We start from the raw sequence: 23,677 nt of genomic DNA on the forward strand, positions 1-23,677 counted from the left end.
TTAACCACTGTGTCACCAGGGAAGCCCTGTATCTTTTAATCTTTGTTATTGATTGCTAACATACATTGTGCTAATAAAACGTGGTCCAGTGTGATTTTGATTGTTTGAAATTTGTTGAGGCTGTTTTAATGGTGTCTAGTTTGTGGCAAATTTTTATTAGTTTTCCACGTGTGTTTAAAAAGAATGTGTTTCCAATTTTAAGGTCAGGTTTTCCCATGTCTATTGGATGAAACACATTAATTGATTTCACATTCAAACTAGTGTCCTTAACTAATATTGTCTGCTTGTTCCATCAGTTACAGAGAGGGGTGTTGTTAAAATCCCATTGTGATGGAACATTTGTCAAATTCCTATAGTTCTCTCAATTTTTGCTTTCTATCTATAAGTTTAGAATTGCTAAGTTTCCAGTGACTTGCACAGTTTGTCATTCTGTAACGAATCTTTGTTTCTAGGAACATTTTTTCCACTAAAATATATTTTGTCAGATATTGGCATAGCTGTACCAAGGGACTTTAGTTAATGTTTGCCTGGTATATACTTTTCTGCCCTTTAACTATCAAGTTTTGGTGCCCTTAATGTTTTAGGAGTGCCCTTTGAAAGCAGCACACAGCTAGATTGCATTTTTATAATTTGACTTTAAGCTGGTTAGTCTATTTACATTAGTTGTGATTGAAATATTTGGTTTATTTCTACTTTCGTATTTTGTGCTAATTGGGCTTATTTTTTGTTCTTTTCCTTTTCTTGTCTATATATTGTGGGATTTTTGCCCTTCATTCCTGTCTACCCTTTTTACCTACACCCAGTAAGAGATTAGACACTTCTCTTCTTGGTGATCTTAATCATTTCATATTTAACTTAAGGCCCAAAGTTAATTGATATCTTTACCCTTATAAGAACTATTGAATGCTTTTAGTCTCAATTTATATGCAGCTATTGCCTAACTAGATTAGAATTAGAAGTAAGCTGTCAGTTGTTCCTTACCCAGGAATTTGAGGTATTCTGAGCCTAAAGTGCTCTTCATGTTGGCCAGTCCAGCAGATATGTTTAGTCTTTTTTTATTTTTAGATTGCTGGTATTACCTTTTATTTTGGATTGCTCTTTTGGTGTCTTGCTACTTTTGAATAATCATGTACCAGATATTGTTTTGGATATGTGTCAGTCAGTATTCAAAAAACTTTAAAAATTGCAAGTAATAGAGGCTGTTCATTTTAAGAAAATTTTATTTTTATCTTTTGGCTGTGTTGGGTCTTCGTTACTGCGCACGGGCTTTGTCTAGTTGTCGTGAGCGGGGGCTACCTTCGTTGTGGTGTGCGGGCTTCTCATTGCGGTGGCGTCTCGTTGTGGAGCACGGGCTCTAGGTGCGCAGGTTTCAGTAGTTGTGGCACACAGGCTCAGCAGTTGTGGCTCGTGGGCTCTAGAGTGCAGGCTCAGTTGTTGTGGTGCACGGGCTTAGTTGCTCCGTGGCATGCGGGATCTTCCCCGACCAGGGCTCGAACCCTTGTCCCCTGCATTGGCAGGCAGATTCTTAACCACTGCGCCATCAGGGAAGTCCCGAGGATGTTCATTTTGTTAAGAGCTGGCAAATGCGATTGTTTTTCTCTCCTTTAAATGGAGTGCTCCTATGTTAATAAGGAATTTCTTAAAGATTTTCTGGTCCTTCACATTAATTAGCTCATTTTTATATCCAGAAATGGAAAAGATTTCAAGACTGGTTACCTTTTTTAAATGGGGTCATTTGATTGCTAGGAAACGTTTATGTGAACTTTAAATGTGACTCTGACCAAGTATAGAACACCAAAAACAATCTGGAAAAGGGATGTGGATCAAAATAGATTATGAGCTGAATCTGTCTTTGCGAAAGGAAAAGAGTAGGGTTCAGCATTTATAATACGTGGCCTATCCTGAGGGAGAGGGGGGACGGTTTTATACTTCTTTATGTTAAGTCTTTTCTTACTCTGACTAATAAATTAAAAGAGGCATGGAGGAACATACTAGCATAGGCTGGGCTGGGTTGGAACTCTCTTTGTGACAGTGTGGTTAGCAGGACTTGTAAACTGAGGAGAGTTAGGGGGTTTGGCGCCAGTGCCGCTGATCCCAGGAGTAAAGAGTTAGTAAATACTTTCAGTCCTATCCCAGTAGTTTTCAGTGAGGCCAAGGAGCTTGACATGCATCGGTATTGTATCTATTGTTTTCATCAAATTTCAAAAAATAAAGTTTGATAATCTTCTAGGGCAACGAGGAAAGAATGAGGAAGAGTTGTAGGGGGCACAGGGTAGAGAGAGAGAGAGCTGGTTTAGCAGAATTGTTGTGAGGATTAAAGTTAAACATTATTGGGCATGTTTATGTTTATCCCCTGCAAAAAGTAGAGTCCATTCCTGCCATTTACCATATTGTCAGGCTTAAAGTTTTTCAATTTTTGGCATCAGTGACTGTTGAATTGCCTCTTGATTAGTGTAAACCTTCAGCAGCCTGCCCTTGCTTACGTACCTGCCTTACACTGGGTAGATGTAATTGTCTCTTCCTATTTTGTTTGCCCAGTGCCTGTTATTACGGTTGTCACTTGTGCTTGATTCATTACTTGCATAGTTTAACTCTTTTCACCTTAAGGTGAGTGTAGGATGTTCATCTTTTATATGAAGAAGGAACCTCTGGGAGGGAGGGAGGACGTCTAGCCAGAATGATTTCGGGAAAGGGTTGTTAAGTTGATGAGAACTGGATTGGAATCTTGGTTTGACCACTGACTGACTTTGGGCAAATTATTTCACTTTCTGAGCCCCAGCTTCTTCCTATATAAAATGGAAGTAATATTAAAGTTCTCCTCCCTTTTCCATAGAAGATAACTTTGGGTAATTTGAATTTGTAGGGTTTTATTTTTTTCCCTTGCAAGTGTATTAATGTAGAAGTCATAAACTTTCACAGAACAAGTGATTAAGGCTATGCTGACTTTGTTAATGGTTAATATCTTATTTTATGAACTCTTTCACTGGCTTTGGTTTTGAAATCTTGACTGGTAGTAGGATATTGTGAAATTTTCATTTTTACTTTGTTGCTGTTTTTCTGTTTAGAATAGAAGCCTTAGTTTAAAAAAATTAGTCAATATGTGATTATATTTGCTTTGAAAAAAAGTAAAAATAGGTAAGACTAAAATCTCTTCTGCTCACCTTCCCCCAATTCTTTTCTGTCTTCTGCTGTTAATAGTTTTGTCTCTATTTTTTTGATTTTTTTCAATGTGTTTGTATTACTTACACACGTGCTTATAGAAACTATACAGTGTTAGGCATACACTTTTTTTTTCTTATCATTCATCACTTTTCATTGAGTCCCATGCAGTACACAGAGATCGGTCTTCTTTTTAATTACTGGTATACTTTATAGCCATTTCCCATTTCAGTGGGCTTTAGATTTTTATTTTTAATCACAAACAAATTTGGGTTGTTTTCATTTATCTTTTTATATAAATTTATTTATTTTATTTATTTTTGGCTCCGTTGGGTCTTCATTGCTGTGCGCGGGCTTTCTCTAGTTGCGGAGAGCGGGGGCTACTCTTGGTTGCTGTGCGCGGACTTCTCATTGCAGTGGCTTCTCTTTTGCCAAGCACAGGCTCTAGGCGCACGGGCTTCAGTAGTTGTGGCGCACTGGCTTAGTCACTCCGCAGCATGTGGGATCTTCCTGGACCAGGGCTCGAACTCATGTCCCCTGCATTGGCAGGTGGATTCTTAACCACTGCGCCACCAGGGAAGCCCTAGCTTGCTTTTAGTTTGTTACAATAAAGCACTTTGTTCTTAGAAGCTTTTAGAAGTTTAGTGTTTGGTACAGAAATAGGTAAAATACTAAATTATAAGCTGGATTCTTTGCTTTTTATCTTTACGTACAAAGTACAACTGTTAAGCAGTGGAAGGAAGCCTTTTTTTAGAAAGCTTTTCTATTATCTCCTTTTCAAGTGATGTATGACATATATGACGTTTATAAGCTCTACTATAAATGAACAGTGATTTAGCAAATCTTTTCTTGTAAAACATGCATAACACAAATTTACATTTAACCATTTTTTTAAATTAATAAACTTTATTTCATAGAGCAGTTTTAGGTTCACAGCAGAGTTGAGGCAGAAGTACAGAGCCAGAAGCCTATATACTCCTTGTCTCCCCACGCGCCGCCCCCCCCCCAACCTCCATGAACCTACGTTGACACATCATTATCACCCAAAGTCTGCACGTTACATTAGGTTCACTCTTAATGTTATATATTCTGTGGGTTTAGACAAATGTATGATGACATGTATCCACCATTGTAGTAGTCTGTAGAACAGTTTCACTACCCTAAAAATCCTCTGTGCTTTGCCTGTTCATCCGTGCCTCAGACTTGACCCCTAACAACCACTAATCTTTTTTTCTTTCTTAATATTATATAATGAAAACAGGTGTATTTATAACTTCAGCATACTTCATAAAATCATTATTCACTGAAAATAGACAAATGTTTACAAAGAACATTTAACTTAAATTTCATAGTTGCTTATAAAATGGCACTTGAAAGAGTGACCTGTATAAGGAAATAAGAGTCTTGTCAAGAGACAGTAAACTATAAATATAAAATATACCCCAGTGTTAAAAACCTCATAGTGTTCTATAAGACAATCAATAAATATAACTTAATCTTTCTGGGGGGAAAGGTATTTAGCATTACAAATTTAAAATACAGATTTTATATATGAATTCAATACGGAATACATTTAAAGCTTACAATGCTACATAATCATTGTCTATTTTGTGGAAAACAATAAAAATATGCACTATTATGTATAAAATAGATAATTAATGAAAACAGACCGTATAGCACAGGGAACTCCACTCAATGCTCTGTGGTGACCCAAATGGGAAGGAAATCCAAAAAAAGAGGGGATACATGTGTCCGTATAGCTGATTCACCCTGCTGCACAGCAGAAACCAACACAACATTGTAAAGCAACTACACTCCAATTAAAAAAAAAACAAGTAAATTGAAAGAAAAAAGAAAGAAAAAGAATAAAATTCTTAACCACACACACAAAAAAATTATATACTTTTGGAATATGTGTACATCAAACCAAAAGGTTAATTTTTACTTTTTCCTTTATTGGCAACTTTGGGTGCATTTTTAGGTTTTGGTTCCCAGAGGGCATTTATTACAACGCCCTCTTGAAGCCACGCCTCTGTCCAGGTCGCCAGCCTTTTTCTTGTCTGTTATTTCCTTGACTCTGTTCATGTATACTCTGATTCTTTCCAGTTCCTGCTTTACTGGATGTTCCTTAGGATTGACTCCCTGAGTTGCCAGATAAACCCAAAACATTGAATTTAATGTGTAAGCAGAAACTAAATCCACTTTTGCTTGTTCAAGTGGGTCCAACTTCTGCAACAACTCATTTCTAGAAACAGGCATCATGGTCTTCAGCATCTCATCCACAGCACCAGTGGAATTCTCAAATGTTGATAAATATTCATGAATTTCTCCTGGATAGTCTTCATTAATTTCTTCACCTGCCATTATTGTCAACTCTCAGGCCTTCCACTCCTGCCTCCCAGAAAGCAGTTGGCAGCGGTGACGTCAGTGGCGCACCGGCTCTGCCCACAGCGAGCAGCGCTCTCCAATGACTTCACTAATCTTTTTAATGTCTCTATAGTTTTCCTTTTTCTAAAACGAAATATAGTAGGAAACATGCAGCATTGTAGACTTTTTAGACTGGCTTATTTCGTTTAGTAATATACATTTAAGGTTCCTCCATGTCTTTTCACGGCTTGAGAGGTCATTTCTTTTTAGTGCTGAGTAATGTTCCATTGTTTGGTTGTACCAGTCTATGCACTCACCTACTGAAGGACATCTTGGTTGCCTTCGAGTTTTGGCAGTTATGAAAAAGCTGCTGTAAACATCTGTGTGCAGGTTTTTGTGTGAACATAAGTTTTCAGTTCGTTTGAGTAAATATCAAGGAGCATGATTGGTCTCATAGAATGAGTTAGGAAGTATTCCTTCTGTTTCTGCCTTGTGGAAGAGATGGTAGAGAATTGGTATAATTTTTTCTTTAAATGTTCAGTCGAATTCATCAGTAAACCCATTTGGACGTGATACTTTCTGTTTTAGGTTATTAATAATTGATTCAATTTCTTTAATAGATGTGTAGACCTATTCAAACTGTCTATTCTTATGTGAGTTGTGACAGATTGTATCTGTCAAGGAGTAGATTGTATCTGTCAAGGAGTTGGTCCGTTTCATCTAGGTTATCAAATCTGCGGCTATAGAGTTGTTCATAATATTCTTTTATTATCCTTTTATTGTATATGGGATCTGTAGTGATTCCCCTCTTTCATTTCTGATATTAGCAGTTTAGGTCTTCTTTCTTCCTTAGTCTGGAAAAAGTCTTACGAGTTTTGTTGATTTTTTTGTTTTTGTTTTTGAAGAATCAGCTTTTGGTTTTGTTGACTTCCTCTACTGATTTCTTGTTTTAAAATTCTTTTATGCCCTAATTTTTATTATTTCAATTTTCTGCGTAGTTTGGAATTAATTTGCTCTTCTTTATCTAGTCTTCTAAGGTGAAAGCTTAGATTATTGATTTTAGATGTCTTCTAATATATGCTTTCAATTCTATAAATTTTAATCTAAGCACTGTTTTTGCTGCATCCCCCAAAGTTTTTAGTAAGTTGTATTTTCATTTTGTTCAGACATTTTTAAAGTTTCTCTTGAGATTTTTTTGTCTTTGATCCATGTGTTATTTAGAAGTGTAATGTGTAATCTTCAAGTACTTTGGGTTTTTCCAGCTATCTTTCTGTTGCTGATTTCTAGTTTAATTGCATTGTGGTCTAAGGGCAGACACTGTATGATTTCTGTTCTTAATTTGTTAAGGTGTATTTCATAGAACATGGTCCATCTTGGTGTGTATTCCATGTGTGTTTGAGAAGAATGTGTGATTTGCTACTGCTGGATGAATTAGTCCATACATGTCAATTATATACAGTTGATTGATGGTGCTGTTGAGTTCAGTTGTGTCTTTATTGATTTTCTGCTTGCTGGATTTGTCCATTTCTGATAGAGGAGTGTTAAAGTCCCCAATTATAATAGTAAATTCATCTATTTTTCCTTGCAGTTTTATCTGTTTTTGACTCGTATTTTGATGCTGTTGTTAGCTGCATAACATTAAGGATTGTTATGTCTTCTTGGAGTATTGACCCCCTTTTCATTTTGTAATAACTCTTCTTATCACTGACAACTTTCTTTGCTCTGAAGTCTTCTCTGTCTGAAATTAATATAGCCACTCCCAGTTTGTTTTAATTAGTGTTAGTATGGTCTGGCTCTTTCCCTTTACTCTTAACCTATATGTGTCTTTGAATTTAAAGTGGGTTTCTTGTAGACAACATATGATATGCCCGGGTGTAGGTTTTTGTTTTTGTTTTTTTGCATTTATCCTGCTTGGTGTTCCCTGAGATAACTGGATCTGTGGTTTGGTGTCCGACATTAATTTGGGGGAAATTCCCAGTCATTATTGCTTCAAATATTGTTTCTATTCCTTTTCTCTTTTCCTTCCGGTATTCCCATTGCATGTATGTTATACCTTTTGTAGTTGTTCCATAGCTCTTGGATATTTTGCACACCGCCCCCCCACCGCACCCCCCCCCCCCCCCCCCCAGTTTTTTTCCTCTTTGCTTTTCCATTTTGGAAGTTTCTAGTGTCATATCTTCAGGCTCAGTGTTTCTTTCCTCAGCTATGTCCAGTCTACTAATGAGCCTATCAGAGGCATTATTCATTTCTGTTACAGTATTTTTGTCTGTAGCATTTCTTTTTGATTCTTTCTTAGAATTTTTATCTATTTGCATTATTTTATCCATTATTGCATGTTGTCTGCCTTTTCCATTAAAGCTCTTAGCTTACCTGGTCTGATAATTCCAGCATCTTCTCTGGCATACATGACTGGTTCTGATGGTTGTTCAATCTCTTCAAACTTTTTTGTCTTTTTAGTATGCTTCGTAATCTTTTTTGAAAGGCAGACATGATGCACTGGTAAAAGGAACTGTGAAGAATAGACGTTTGGAAATGTAGTGGTAAAATGTCTGGGGAGGGGAAATGTTCTGTAGTGCTATGATTCAGTCTCAGTCTTTTGGTGAGCCTGTGCCCCTGAACTGTGAACTTCACCAGTGCTTCTCTGCTTTTTTCCTTTTCTTAGGTGGTACAGGATGGCTAGAGTGGCCTGGAGTTGTGTACTTCCCTTTCCTCATGCGGAAGGTTAGAGGGGGCTGGAGTTGGATATTTCCCTTCCTCCAGGTAGGTTAGGTTCTGGTAAAACCTCAGTGGGTTAGGCTCTGGTAAAATAGTTTTTTTTTTTTGAAGGTGAGCTTTGTTAAGAACGGAATGTCCTGATATATTTCAAAAAAAAAAAAAAATAGAAAAGAAAATGTTCTTTTCCCCCTCCCAGAAACATGAGGGGAGGGGAAAAGTCTATTCACTCACCTACTGAAGGACATGTTGGTTGCTTCCAAGTATTGGCAAGTATGGATAAAGCTGCCATAAACATCTGTGTGCAGGTTTTTGTGTGATCATAAGTTTTCAACTTCCTTGGGTAGATACCAAGGAGCACGATTGCTGGATTGTATGGTAAGAATATGTTTAGTTTTGTAAGAAACTGCTGAACTGTCTTCCAAATGCCTGTACCATTTTGCACTTTCATCAGCAGTGATTGAGAGTTCCTGTCGCTCTACGTCCTCACCAGCATTTGGTGTCAGTGTTTTGGACTTTGGCCATTCTAATTGGTGTGTAGTTGTGTCACATTGTTTTAATTTGCATGTTTTTGGTGATATAATGATGTGGATCACGTCTTTGTTAATGACTGTATTTCAATGGACAGATAAAAGAACCTTGGTGCAGATAAAATCATTGTTACTCAGGTTCCATATGTTTGTGGATGACCTGGATTGTTTATCCTGTGGTGGTCCCCACAGTGTCCTGTGACCTCTGTATTTAGACATTTCTCTTTTTTTTTCTGTTATAAACTCTTTGGACATTGTTATATATAAGACTTTTTTACTCAGGATAAATACCTTAGTGTGAACTCATTAAAGCAGAGTAATTGGGTCAAGGAATGTATAGATTTTTAACACCCTTTGATATCTATGGCCAGAAAAATTACCCCAGTTTATGCTTTTATCAGCCGTTCTAGCCAGTTTTATATTAATGTATATTTAAAATCTTTTTTATTAGGGGAAAATTTTAACACACACAAATAGAGAATAGTGTAATGAGCCCTCAGGTACTCAGCTCCAACAACCATAAACCCAAGGCCAGTCCTGCCCTACTTACTCCTTCAATCCCCACTTCTCTCCTGGATTGTTACTATTTTAAAACTCTATTGAATTATAATAGAAATATAGAAGAGTACACATCATAAATGAAATTTTCAAAGTCTGAAACCCACCTGGGTAATTGGGTCCCGGGTATCTCCTTTGTCCCCTTTCAGTCATACCCTCCTCTCTCCCGAGGGCAGCCAGTATCCTGATACTTAACTGCATTAAGTTTTGTTCCTTAAATAAATAGAATCTTATGGTATGTTCACTTGTGTCTGAGTTTTTTTCTTGACATTGTGTGTGAGATTGTTGGGGATATACCTAGAAGTGAAATTGCTAGCTTGTAGAGGTGTGCATATATTCCATTTTGGAAAACTGTGGCTGCATCTACTAAAGTGGCTGTGCCAGATTACACTTCCCCCAGCAGTGCGTGATGTTCCGCTTACTCCATACTGTCTTTAATAGCTCATATCTTTCTTTCATGCTTTTCATTTTAGCTACACCCCTAGCTGTGTAGTGATACCTTACAGTAGTTTTAATTTGCACTAGTGAAGTCAAGCACCTTTTCATGCTTTTTTTGGTTGTTTAGTTATCCTTTTTCATTTTTATCTTTTTAAAATTTTATTGAAGTATAGTTGATTTACAATGTTGTGTTAATTTCTGCTGCACAACAAAGTGACTCAGTTATACATACATATATACACGTACACACACACATTCTTTTTCTTTTCATTCATTCATTCATCATTCATTCATTTATTTTTGGCCACGCCACGTGGCATGTGGGATCTTAGTTCCCCTACCGGGGTTTTTTAAAAAAAATTAATTAATTAATTAATTACTTTATTTTTGGCTGTGTTGGGTCTTCGTTTCTATACGAGGGCTTTCTCCAGATGTGGCGAGCGGGGGCCACTCTTCATCGCGGTGCGCGGGCCTCTCACTGTCGCGGCCTCTCTTGTTGCGGAGCACAGGCTCCAGACACGCAGGCTCAGTAGTTGTGGCTCACGGGCCTAGTTGCTCCGCGGCATGTGGGATCTTCCCAGACCAGGGCTCGAACCCGTGTCCCCTGCATTGGCAGGCAGATTCTCAACCACTGCGCCACCAGGGAAGCCCCCCCGCTACCGGGGATTGAACCTGTGCCCCCTGCAGTGAGAGCACGGAGTCTTAACCACTGGACCGCCAGAGAAATCCCAATATATACATTCTTTTTAATATTCTTTTCCATTATGGTTTATCACAGGTTATTGAATATAGTTCCCTGTGCTATACGGTAAGACCTTGTTGTTTATCCATCTTATATACAATATTTTGCATCTGCTAATCCCAAACTCTCAATCCTTCCCTTCCCCAACCCCCTAGTTATTCTTTTTTAATGAAGAGTAATATTTGTCTCCTTTTCTTTTGTCTATTGCATTATGTGTTTTTATCATATTAACTCTCTGTTGCTTCATAGCAATTATCCCCAAACTTAGTGGTTTATAACAACAGTAAACATTTATTATCTCATAGTTTTTGTGGGTTAGGAACTTGGGAGCGACTTGGCTGGGCCATTTGGCTTGGATGTCATCAACCTCTGAAGGCTTGACTGGAGTTGGAGGATCCTTCCCAAGGTGGCTCATTCGCATGCCTGGCAGGTTAGTCCCGGCTGTCAGTGGGAGGCCACAGTTCCTTTTCATGTAGGCGTTTGACAGGATTGCCTAAGTGTCCTGTCCTCGGGACATGGTGACTGACTTCCCCCTGAGAGAGTGATTTGAGAGAAATAGCACCAAGTGGAAGCTATCATTTTTATGACACAACCTCAAAAGTCTCATGGCATTTAATTTTGCCATATTCTGTTTGTTAGAAGAGACTCACTACATCGTCCCACCTTGGGGAGTTAAGTTCCCTTTTTGAAAGGAGTGTCAAAGAATTTGTGGACATATCTTCAAACACAACACTTGGTAGGGTTTCTTTTATTCTGGATATGAATCTTTCAGGAGATACAAACATGGTGAATATCTTTGCCTACTCTGTGGATTGTCATTGTGTCTTTGGAGGAAGAGGAGTTCATGTAATTCAGTTGATTAATTTTTCCTTTATGGCTAGCCCCTTACATATTACTTTGAAGAAAATCCCAAAATGATTATCTTGTTTCTTCTGTAAATATGTCAGTATAGATCTTTCAAAAATAAACACTTTTTTTTTGTTTTAACCGTAACATAAGCACAAAACTATAACATCTAAATAAAACTCCCACAAAGCAGTTGCTTGATACCATCCAGTACCTAGTCGGAGTTGAAATTTCCAGTTGTCTCAAATGTCATAATTTTTATATATACAGTTTTCTAATTTTGGCAAATCAGGATCCAAATGAGGTCTACCAGTTAAAACAGTTCCCCCTACCTCACTTTCCATCTGTTTGTGGAAGACCTCGATTTTTTTTGTCTTGTAGTATCCCCACAGTGTCCTCTGCCTGGTAAGCAGGTAGTTGTAAGTTTCTCTGTTTGAGCGTAAACTTTCCTGCAGTCTCGCTTGTGTGTCTTCTTTGGTTGTGATCTGTCTCTGGAGGTTGAATGTGGACCCAAATTGAAATTTTTAAAGGGCTTCCAACCTAAATCACATTGAAATTCGTTCAGATTATAGTTCTAGACTTAAAATGTAATAATGTTTGTTTTGAAATGTACTCTGTGTGTTTGTGAGGCCATCTGAGAGTGCATTTTTTGTTTCTTTAGAAGACCCCACACTGACTGTAAGCCTTGCCCTCCTTGAAGATACCACACCCTCTCTGGTAGTTTAAATGTTGCAGGGCATAACATAAGGTGGTGTGATACTTTTTGCAAAGCCCCACCTCCCAGGTTTTTTGTTTTGTTTTGTTTTTTCACTTGACATATAGTTGGTATAACAATATTATGTTAATTTCAGGTGTACAGCATAGTGATTGGACATTTAAATACATTACAAGATGATCACTACCTAAATCTTATTAGACTTTCCATGTTAACCGTCGACTCTTTTTTTTTTTCCTCCTTGTACTGTCCACTAGCTTTCCTTCTCTCATGGCTGATTTTTTGAGTTATGATGACTAGGTTTTAAGGGTTGATGACTCAAAATCTTTTTAGGCCACCTTAAATTTCCAGTCTTCCCCAGTTTCTGACTTTCCCTTCTAACAGAAAATTTAGCACCGAAAAATTACAAAAATTAATGACATAATTAGGATGAATGTTAGAGAAGCAGATAAAGTATTTCTTAAAATTCACGTATGTGTAAAGTTTCAACTTAGTTTTCTTAACAATTCTGAAACCGATTACTGGGATTAGAAGGAGCTGGGCAGGTAGACGGAGGTCGTCACTTGATCTGTGTTGTTTCAGTAGTTCAGAAGAATGTATTTGTGTATTATTTGTATAAATTCAAATGATGATTTACTGTAAGAATGCAAAATATGAAAAACAAAGAAGGCCTTTCTCTGACTCCATGTTGTGGGTTTCCTTAATGAAAGGGTGACTGGGCGCAGTGAGCCTGCCGCAGCGCCAGCCAGAAGTCAGGACACCTGGCTCTGGTGTGCTCTGCAGAGCAGGTCTCAGTATACATTTGTTGAATTAAAAAAAAAAGTTGTTTTAATACACATTGTACTTCATTTATTTTTTAAAATTTATTTTATTTATTATCATTTATTTTTGGCTGTGTTGGGCCTTCGTTGCTGCGCGCAGGGGCTACTCTTTGTTGCGGTGCGCAGGCTTCTCATTGCGGCGGCTTCTCTTGTTGTGGAGCACGGGCTCTAGGCGCGCGGGCTTCAGTAGTCGTGGCTCACGGGCTCTAGAGCGCAGGCTCAGTAGTTGTGGCGCACGGGCTTAGTTGCTCCACGGCACGTGGGATCATTCCGGACCAGGGCTCAAACCCATGTCCCCTGTATTGGCAGGCGGATTCCTAACCATTGCGCCACCAGGGAAGCCCAAATTGTACTTTAAAAGTGTGGTTCAACTTCAAGTAAGAGCTAAATTTTCAGTGTTTTGTTTTTAAATGAGTGTACGTAAAGGATACCGATTGTTGACCATAATTCTTTCAGCAAATATCTGGGTGCCTGTCCAGTGCCAGGCCTGGTGCTTTCAATGCTTTGGTCACACGTGGTTTAAAAAGATGGCATGCTGGTGCCCTCAGTGAATCAGGACAGTGTCTCAATAGAGATACAGTGCAAGCTACATATGTAATCATAAATTTTCTAGTGGCCTCATGAAAAGGAAACAGGTAAAATTAATTTTAATGTATTTTATTTAACCCAGTAATACAAAACATTGTCAGTTCAGCATGTCATATAAAATTATTAATGAGATATTTTCACTTCTTTCTTTTGTACTAAGTCTTTGAAGTCAAGTGTATGTTTTACACATACATACTTCTCAGTTCGAACTAGCTGTGTTCCATGTGCTTAGAAGCCTTATGTGGCTGCCACAGTGGACCGCATAGATCAGATTATCCTCATTGTTACCATCACTCGCATGGAGTGGCAGAGGACACTGACTGGGAACGCAGGAAACGGTGGCTTAAAGGGGCCAGAGGAGACGCAGGAGGTGAATTAGGAAGCTGTTCTTATCCTCCGGGTGGTGGCAGAGGAAGGTGAAGAAGGGGAGATACCCAGAAGATGGAGTTGACAAAATTTTGATGAATTGGATATTGGGAGGGAAAAGAGGAGCCAAGCTCTGTCTTTTACAACTGGGGTGTGCCTTCTCTGGGACAGGGAGAACTTAGTGAGGAAAGAGTTTGGTTGGTGGTCAGTGTATGATAGAGAGCAAAAACCCGTTTAGGAGATACTAAATTTAATGTGCTCGCAAGACATCCAAGGGGAGATGTCTGCTAATAGTTGGGTACCTGTGTTTGAAGTGCAGAGATGGCCTTAATTGGTTTTATAAATTTGAATCTCAACTGTGTTTACAGAGGTATATTTTAAAACCCGTGGAAACGGCTTCATTTATTCAACAAAACCTTTTTTTTTTCAAGGTCTCCCCAGGCCTTGTTTCAGTTGCTTCGGCAACAGGGTGAGTAGAAGACATGGAAGTGGACACCCCAGCCAGTGTAGTCCGCTGGGGAGAGTGTACCTAGGTAGTGTCCACAGTCTGAACCCTGTGGGAACCTCTGCCTCGGAGGAGACCGAGAGGTAGCCAGTGAGAAAACAAGGCGGGTGTGATCTCAAAGAAGCCAAGTGAGGAGAAGGTGCCAGTAAGGAGGGTCTCCTGGTGAACAGTACTGAATGCTCCCGAGAGCAAGGTTGAGAGGAGGACAGAAGAGTTTCACTTAGATTTAGCCCCATCTGGAGGTCACTGGTGACTTGAAAAGGCAGTTTCAGTTGAGTGGTACAGATAGACACCAGATTGGAATGAGCTGAAGAGGGAATGCTTTGAGACAAAGGGCTCCTTTTCTTACTTTTAAATAACCACTACAAACCATTGAGAAGACAGGCCCAGTAGAAAAATGAACAAAGGATATAAACAGACAGTTGGCAGAAAAGTGAAGTATAAATGGCTCTTAGACGTGAACAGTGCTTTTAAGAGAAAAAGGCATTGTTGGGCAAGGGTGTGAGGAACCAGGCATACATACCTCCATTGGTGGTGGGAATGTGGATAGCCATGACCTCCAATGGCTATTGTGCAGCTAATTAGAAATGAACATTATTTAATCCAGCAGTTCCACTTCTGGGAACCTTGGCGTTTTTTGGTGATAGTGAAAATTGAAAACTAAATGGTCCATCAGTGGTGGCCTGGTTAAATCAACTGTAGTGTAAAGGAAAGTCGGTATCAGCCAAAACTTGTTTTATTTTTTGGCTGCGTTGGGTCTTCGCTGCTGCGCGCAGGCTTTCTCTAGTTGTGGCGAGCGGGGGCTACTCTTTGTTGTGGTGCGCGGGCTTCTCACTGCGGTGGCTTCTCTTGTTGCGGAGCACGGGCTCTAGGCACGTGGGCTTCAGTAGTTGTGGCTCGCGGGCTCTAGAGCACAGGCTCAGTAGTTGTGACGCACGGGCTTAGTTGCTCTGCGGCATGTGGGATCTTCCCGGACCAGGGCCTGAACATGCGACCCCTGCAGTGGCAGGAGGATTCTTAACCACTGTGCCACCAGGGAAGTCCTGCTAAAACATTTTATTCTTCAAAAAGTAGAATTTGGTTTTGTTTTTTCTACCATGCTATAAACCAGGGACTTGGAGAGTGATTCTTTCTCCCCATTTTAAAAGATTGAAAAAAATATCAGTGGGTCTGGTATAGGCACAGAAGGTATGTGAAAATATGCCTTTGAAGAGCGATGTTAAGCCTGTCATTCTCTCTTGACTTTCTGCCTTTTAACACACTTCACATGAACTATTAGTCTGTATTCCCGTCTCCACATACCTGTTAGGGTTCTTTTTAAAGGATCTTGTCCTGTTTTATATATGTTCTGAGTTGTATACCACAGGAAAGATGGGTATAGCATATCTTACCAGCTTCATGGATGAATTCACACTCCAGTTTGCCTTATTGCATCTAAAAATAACCGTAGTTCCTGTCGTGAGAGCATCGTTTTACTTGGTTTGGATCATTGATAAAGTAAGCAAGCATCTGCTGTTGTCTGAGAAAGCTGGATGTAGCAATGGTGATGATACTACAGCTGCCTGATGGAGGAGGAAGACTTCCTTTGTCCACCTTCTGTGAGGGAAGGGACAGTACAAACCTCTGTGCGCTATATGTTCTCCTGCCACCTACGTTAACCTGGTTTTACTGATCTTCCTGCTTTGGAGAAAGCAGCGTGTTCACATATGGACTTAAAGCAAAAACAAAAAACTGGGTACACCCTAGTAGACCAAATCAGTCTCCCAGCAGAGTACATTGATACTGTAGTGGGTTGGCCAGAAAGTTCGGTTAGTGAATATGTTGTTCAATAAAGTTCTTCATGAAAATGAAAAATGTGTCTTTTATAGTTACTTAAAACCGAACGAACTTTTTGGCCAACCCAATATAACTTTAAATTCTCTGTCATTGGGACTCTCTACTTTAAGATCTTGTTTAAATTTAATTAATTTCGTTTAAGAGTTTGAGTCTGTGGTTATTCATTGATTCCTCTTTCTTCATTTCTTAGAGTATCCTGGTTTCACTTATATTTTATATTTCTTCTTAGAGCCACAGGGAAGAAGTAGTTGAGGGTTTGAAGCATCTTAAATGATAGTTTAGTCTACTCATCTCATTTTACAGATATGAAAATAGGCTCAGAGAGATGAGTTTACTTGCCCAAAGGTTGACTGAACTGAATCCATATTCTCTTGGTCTTCCCCATTAAATGTGGTGAAGTGAGGAGTAACATGATACCCTTGTATCATCAGGGTGAGGTAACCTGCCATAACTTTGAGGTGGGTGTGTGGCTTTATATTTTTATTTTATTTCATTTTATTTTTTTGGAAAGATTTCTATTTTATGTATTTAGTTTTTGGCTGCGTTGGGTCTTTGTTGCTATGTGCAGGCTTTCTCTAGTTGCGGTGAGCGGGAGCTACTCTTCGTTGCGGTGCGTGGGCTTCTCATTACGGTGGCCTCTCTTGTTGTGGAGCATGGGCTCTAGGTGCGTGGGCTTCACTAGTTGTGGCACGCGGGCTCTAGAGCTCAGGCTCAGTAGTTGTGGCGCACGGGCTTAGTCACTCCGCGGCATGTGGGATCCTCCTGGACCAGGGCTCGAACCCGTGTCCCCTGCATTGGCAGGCAGATTCCCAACCATTGTGCCACCAGGGAAGCCCGGGGTGTGTAGCTTTAATTACACTGCAGCAGTTTTAATGAAGACTTTTTTTCCCTTCGGGTCCTAGTTGCGGCATGTGGGATCTTTGTTGCCTCATGTGGGATCTTTTTAGTTGTGGCATGTGGTCAGGGATCTAGTTCCCTGACCAGGGATCGAACCCGGGCCCTCTGCATTGGGAGCACAGAGTCTTAGCCACTGGACTGCCAGGGAAGTCCTGAGACTTTTAATTTATATGCTGCACTAATTTATTTTTAGTCATGGAGACAATCTAATGGAACTCTCTTTACATTTTTTGGTTGAGAAAGTTGAAGCCTAGAGATGTGAACTTACCCAAAATTGTAGACCATAAACGTTTATTCTGTGCTTAGTTTTTAATGTGAGTCAGAGCAGTGCTGCCCAGTAAAATGGTATTCTTTGTCTGTGCTCAGTGTGGCTATTTAAATTAAAAGAAAATTGAAAATCCAGTTCCTTAGTCTTACTGGCCGCATCGCAGGTGCTCAGTGGCTGTGCGTGGCAGGTGGCTTACTGTATTGGACAGTGTAGGTCTAGAGCATTCACCTTAAAACAAATTTTTTTTGAGAACTTTAGAAGTGTTAGTGGTGGGCACCAAGAGTTAATGAGTATGATTAGAATTGCCACCTAGAAATCAGGTTTGTGTTTAAACGTAGGAGGAAAAAAATCACTCAGAGCTTGTGGCAGTGCTTTAACCAGTTGTGACTTGGGCCCTTTCTTGGTTCATATTTCATCTGTTCTTTAGGACAGTAACCAAGAGCCTATATGAAGGGCTTTTCCTTTTCCATCTCTCAGGTATCTTGGTTTGCCAATTGAAAATCCCATCCTTGGGTTGAATTTTCAGTGATACATTCATTCATCTTCATGCTGCTTAGCATGTTTTCTAGTCTCTGTACTTCTATTTCACATATTAATCACTTGGTTACTAAGATGCCCCACAAAAAGTTTGATGTCTTTCTTGCTTTTGTACTCAGGATTATGGAAGTTTAAGTTTTTACATCAAATTAAGCTTGATATGTAACCATGGCTGAGCCAGCTAAGTATAGCTTTGGCGATTGGAATCGTGTAGTCTTTTGTACCATTGCTCTACATCTCTGCACACTGTTGTTGTTGTAACAGGCAGCGTTGGATTTCTGGGCTTTACTTTGGATGCTAATTTACTAATTTATGATTTGGCTCCATTTTAATAGCGACTTAGATTGGGTTGGCTTTCATGTACGATGGCAGTGATTTGAGTGTCCATAAGGGTGCATAGCCGGACGATGACATAATCCAGTCGGGTGCCAAAGTTTTTACTTAGTCCTTTACGTACCTGATTTTGCTTTTAAAAGGTGGTAGTATGGATTTACCTTGGGTGTTTTATACTTTAAAAAGCAGTCTTTTTGCATTCTTGTCACAGTAATTTTTGAATGCTTTAGAAGCCTGTATTCTTGCCACAGCTTGTATTAAATTGATGGGTGTTTCTGAAGTTAGCTGATAGTTACATATATATCTGTGTGTATCTATGTATATATATAAAAATACATACATATATATTGAAAGATGAAGTCATCCAAACGATGTTACTTACTTAGTTTCTCCCAATTACGAGTGTTTGTGTGCTCATTTTTGATGATTTTTGTGGTCAAAATATGGGGGATTTTTTTTTTTTTTTTAATTTACAGTGTGCTAGGCATTGAGGATAAAATGGTGAGCAAGACCTCATAGAGATGGAGTATCTTCCCATCTCATTATCTTGCATCTCTTTAGACTTGGGTGTTTTGAGCATGTGTGAGCACACTTGCAGAGATAGGATCATTGAGATCCACATTAACATGATACTCCGATTTGAGCTGGCCTACCTTAGGGCTTCCTGATGTTAATAAGAGTAGACTTGCTTCCTTTTGTGGGTCCAGGCTCTAGGCTGTATCACCTGTCTGTAACTGAGAGGTTGTCTTTAGTTGTGTATGATATGTGACACAAGGAGAAAATATTTTCTTGCATGTTATGTAATAGCTACGGCTTCCTCTTGTCAATTTGCATTTGTCAAGAGTATCATGGAATTTACGGTACAAAGTCATATGAGAGCATAGGGAGCAAGTTATTATTCCTTTTTCCCCAAAGCGAGTCTTTAAGAAATAAATAAATAAATTGAGTGTTCATGTAAGGATTATTTGGAGTGTCCTTTCTTATTATTCTCAATGAGAAAATAGAAATAACACCTAAGAGGTTTGAGAAGGCATGCGTATAATGCTGGCAGAAAGGGTTTGTAAGGGTAGACGTTCATTCTTGCTATTCTTGAGTTCTGTGACTATGCAAGTACATATTTAGATACTCTTTAGCTGAGAATCTGTTCCTTTGCTGTTTTAGGCTAAACCAGCCCTCATTCTTGATTGATAGTTTTATAATTATGTTCTTACATTCTCTTCATTGGCCTTAATCAGAGTCAGTAGTATTGGAAAGAGGAGACCCTTTGTGAGAGAGTTATGTTATATGGTTATTGAGGAAAATGTGGCTCCTTTAAGGAATGATTGGCAAAAATAAATACAAAAGTAAAAGTATATTATCTTTTAAAAAAATCTTGTTTTCCTTTTTTGAGGGGGCCCCTCTGGATCCATTTCCTCTGAAAGAATAACCTAATGATATCAACTGCTATAGACTGAATGTTTGTTTCCCCTCTAACATTCATATGTTGAAACCTAATCCTCAGTGTGATGGTGTTGGGAAGTGAGGCCTTTGGGGGGTGATGAGGTGTGAGAGTGGAGCCCTAATGATTGGGATTGGTGATCCCAGAGAGTTCCCTCATCCCTTTCTGCCATGTGAGGACACAGAAAAGGCTGTGGTCTATGAACCAGGAAGGGGGTCCTCACCAGGCACTACGGATGCTGTGATCTTGGACTTCCCAGTCTATAGCAGTGTGAGAAGTAAACTTCTGTTGTTTGTAAGTCATCCAACATATGGTATTCTGTTCTAGCAGCCCGAATGCACTATGACGTCAACTAGTAAACTATGTGTTATATTCTTTATTAGCAAATCTGTATTTTTCCTCCTTCAGCTTGTATGACATTGTGCTGTTGCTCCCGCTGCCTTTCAGTAGTCTGCTCTCTAGCCATGCCCCTTTCTCGTTTTTGTCCTTTAATCATGATGTAAAACTTATGGTTTCCTAGTAATTTAATACGAGGGGAGAATTCCTCCTTTTTCAGTTTCTGTATTCTTTGGGAAGAACTTTTCATCATCCTTATGGATTCCACCATCATCTGTATGTTCTAACTTTTAACACAAACATTTGTTTCCAGCTTAGTTAGGTTTTTTCCAGTGGGCTCATGTCATAGTTTGTCTGGATACTGTCAGTCAGTTCAGTTCGTTCCAGGCCAGGATCAGGAACTCTTTTGTCTTCATTTTTAAAACAGTGCTTTTCTCATTTCTCCTTCACCATCAGCACCCTCTTGGGACCCACAGGCTTAAAGCAGAATTTTCTTTTCCCATTTTACTTCTCTCTCCATTTATTATTTCGCCAAGTCCTGCTTCATTCTTTCTGTAATTTAATTTGCCATTGTCCATGGCCACTGGTACCACATTTAAAGCTTTGATTACTTTATTTTTATATTAGATTCATAAATTTATTGAAAGAGGAAGAAAGTTTAGAGTTAACTTAGTCCAGCTCCTTTATTTTGTAGATGAAGAAATGGATACTAGGGTCAAATGACTTGCCTTAGGTCACACAACTAATGAGTAGCTGATGTTATAGTTCTCTGGTCTCAACATTTAATACTCCCTCCCAGTCTAGCATTCGTCTTAAAATTTTATTTGAAAAAAAATTTTGTCACTTTTGCGTATCTCCAGTTAAGGGTGAGCTAGCTTTAGGAGGTTGGGTAAGATGACAGCACTTTTTAGCCACCCCTCCCTCTTTACCCCTTCCCTGAAGGCGACTATATTACTTAGAACTCTTTTAGCCAGTTAAAAAAACACATATTTATCTCCATATGTCTGAAGAGCATACTGGAAGAGTTCATAATTACATGCATGCTTGCTGATTTTTTTAGCACATCTATTGATTTCCCTTTCTGAAAAGATATGGAAGATAAGGATTAGCTTACTCTTTTTCCCTCACTGCACCCTCTTCCCCACATTCTGTCTTCCCCATCTTTCCAATACAGTTTTATTGCAATTTTGGTTAAATCAATATTTATCCATTATTACTTGGGATGCTATTTATAGTGTCAAGTAGTAAATTACAAATACTTTTCCTAAACAACTTCTGGTTTTCCTTGGAAATGTTGTGTCAACTTTTTTTTTTTTTTAATGTATCAATCACTAATTTAGCCTCACACTTCTAGCCAGTTACATGTTCAGGTATTCCATCAGATTTATCTTTTTGAAGAAATTTTTACCTGCCCCAGACTGGATGGCTTGTCCTCCCTGCTGGGAACACAGTTGTCTGCTGGGACCCTGGGAGTTCATTTTGCCTCTCTCCTTCATTGAATTTCCTGTTTCTGTTTCTCTGTTGTTTTAGTGGAGCACAGTCTCTAGTAGTTTTCTATGAGGAAGGGGTGTGGGAGGTAAGTTTTTTGAGACTTTCTGTGTACTCTTGATTGATAGTTTGGCTGGGTATAGACTTCTGGGTTGGAAGTCATTTTCCTAATGTATTAGTCTGCTAATTATTCTCAGTGCCCTTTTAAATAATATCCCTGTTTTTTTTTAATTTGATGGATACATTAACTTATCATTCTGAGGATAATTTTTTTAATGTACCCTTTTTCTTGTATAGTCTTTCCTCCATCCTGCAGTTTTCTGTTTTGTTTTGCACTCTACGTTTCATGATAGAGGCCTTCCTGAGATGTTATCAGAACCCGTGGTTTTCGTTCACATTTAAAGTCGGGGTATATACACACAACACAGAGTTGAGTCATATGAAATTGCCATTCTTTCTCAGCTTTGTTCACTATCTGTGAACATACTTAGTTCTCAGATCTTCATTTCTAAATCACACCCTCCACTAAAAGGAACCAGGGCTCCTTGGAGAAATGGGTGATTTTAGAGCTTGGGCAGAGAATGTACAAGATTAATCTAGAACATGTTGTTATGCAAGGAAATAAAGAAATGCTCAAAAAACATGGAAAGCACACAGTCCTCTGCTTGCAGGGGTTCCCACTGGCCAAATCTGGGATAACTTGAGCATCAGAATGAATGGTGATATTAATAAATAAAATAAGAATCCGTGAGTCCATACTGATAATGAATTAAAGAATGAATGGGAAAAAGGGAACATACCTTACTGGAGTTATAATGTCAACTGATAAGGGTAGAAGGAACAGTAGATTTACAAAATAAACATCATTTTATAACTGTCAGTAACAATTGATGAAGACAAGAATTGCCAGTGGATTCTAAAACTATTGGGTGAATGTTTTAAGAACATAGTCTCAAAGTATCTTCCTACAGATTATTTACTAGTTAATTACTAAGGGGAGACTGGTTATTTTACAGTGGAGAAATGAGGCAAATATCATCTTAACCAAGTGATCAAAATCCCAATAACGGGACACACAGACATTATCTTACTACTTACGTGATACTCTAGGAAAAACAAACCTCACTTACCACTTGTGTGGTAGTACTGCCAGATATTTATACCCTATATTCTTCAAAGATGCCAATGAAAGACAGAGAATTGCTGAAGAACTGTTTCAGATGGAGACATGACATTAGGTGTGATCCACGATCTGGATTGAGGTGAAAGGGGATTGCCGTAAGGGACGTTGTAGAGCAGTTGGCGGAATTGGAATGTGGACTATAGAGTCTATATGGGACAGTTAACGTGTTGCATTCCTGACTTTGACTGTGGTTGTGGAAGAGAATACCCTTGTTCTTAGGAAATACACAGCGAGCTATTTAAAGGTAAAGGATGTGATGGCTGCAGAAGATGGGTGGAAGAGCAAAAGTGACACAGTGGTTAGTTGTGAATCTAGGTGAAGGCTCTGTGGGAGCTTCTTGTACTGCTCTTGCAGCTGTCCTGCAAGTTTACAATGAAGACTTTTAAAGAAAAGATTGGAGTGAGGGTGGTTGATTGGAGCCCCCATTCACGGGTGGGGGCTCAGTGGCTGTGAACCTTTCAGCAGTGTGATGAGTTGAGCTCCTTTGGTTGGGAAGTCCGCAGTGTCAGGATTTTCAGGTGTTTGTTTCTTGAGGTCAGTGATTAGAAGACACTTTCAGTTTTCATCCTGGCTGGGAATGTCAGAGCCCAGTAGGAGAATCTGGCTGGGGGTGGGGTGGGCAGTTGAGTGGGCCTGTCTCTGCATCCTTTCTGCAGTTCACTCAGTCCCTCTGTTTTCACTGGCAGGCCCACCCTCACCTGTGCTGGAATCACCCTCCTTTTTGGCTTCCTCCTGTCATCTGATGGGGTTGGGAAGGGCAGAAGAAGGCAAGGAGATTTGGGAGTCTAAGTGTTCATTAAATAGCTTTTTCAACCAATATTCCTTTTGCTCCCTAATTTTGTTGGTTCTTGGGATTATGCCTTTAAAAAGCAAGACAAAACGATCAAAACAGTTCTTTTACTGTACTTTTAGAGGCATTTCAATGTGTGTTCAATATACATTCTTTTTTTTAAAAAAAATTATCTTTTATTTATTTATTTATTTTTGGCTGTGTTGGGTTTTCGTTTCTGTGCG

General features: G+C 39.2%; 1 protein-coding gene and 1 pseudogene across 14 annotated transcripts in view; one reads left to right on the forward strand and one right to left on the reverse strand.

The window, feature by feature from the left end:
- PPP6R3 (protein phosphatase 6 regulatory subunit 3) overlaps window positions 1-23,677 on the forward strand; it is a 130,242-nt gene that overhangs the window by 13,381 nt on the left and 93,184 nt on the right. For 7 of the 14 annotated variants that reach the window (XM_068555648.1, XM_068555644.1, XM_068555653.1 and 4 more), the window contains one exon: window positions 8,189-8,286. The exons of 5 other annotated variants lie outside the window; for them this stretch is intronic. The gene's annotated coding sequence lies outside the window, so the exon portion shown is untranslated. Of the gene's footprint in view, window positions 1-8,188; window positions 8,287-10,811; window positions 10,937-23,677 lie in introns of all 14 variants that reach the window. 2 more of the 14 variants (XM_068555645.1, XM_068555649.1) reach the window with 1 other exon arrangement.
- LOC137772449 (nuclear nucleic acid-binding protein C1D pseudogene) lies at window positions 5,137-5,523 on the reverse strand (annotated as a pseudogene).

Source organism: Eschrichtius robustus, chromosome 11, assembly GCF_028021215.1.
Source record: "Eschrichtius robustus isolate mEscRob2 chromosome 11, mEscRob2.pri, whole genome shotgun sequence".
Taxonomy (NCBI): domain Eukaryota; kingdom Metazoa; phylum Chordata; class Mammalia; order Artiodactyla; family Eschrichtiidae; genus Eschrichtius; species Eschrichtius robustus.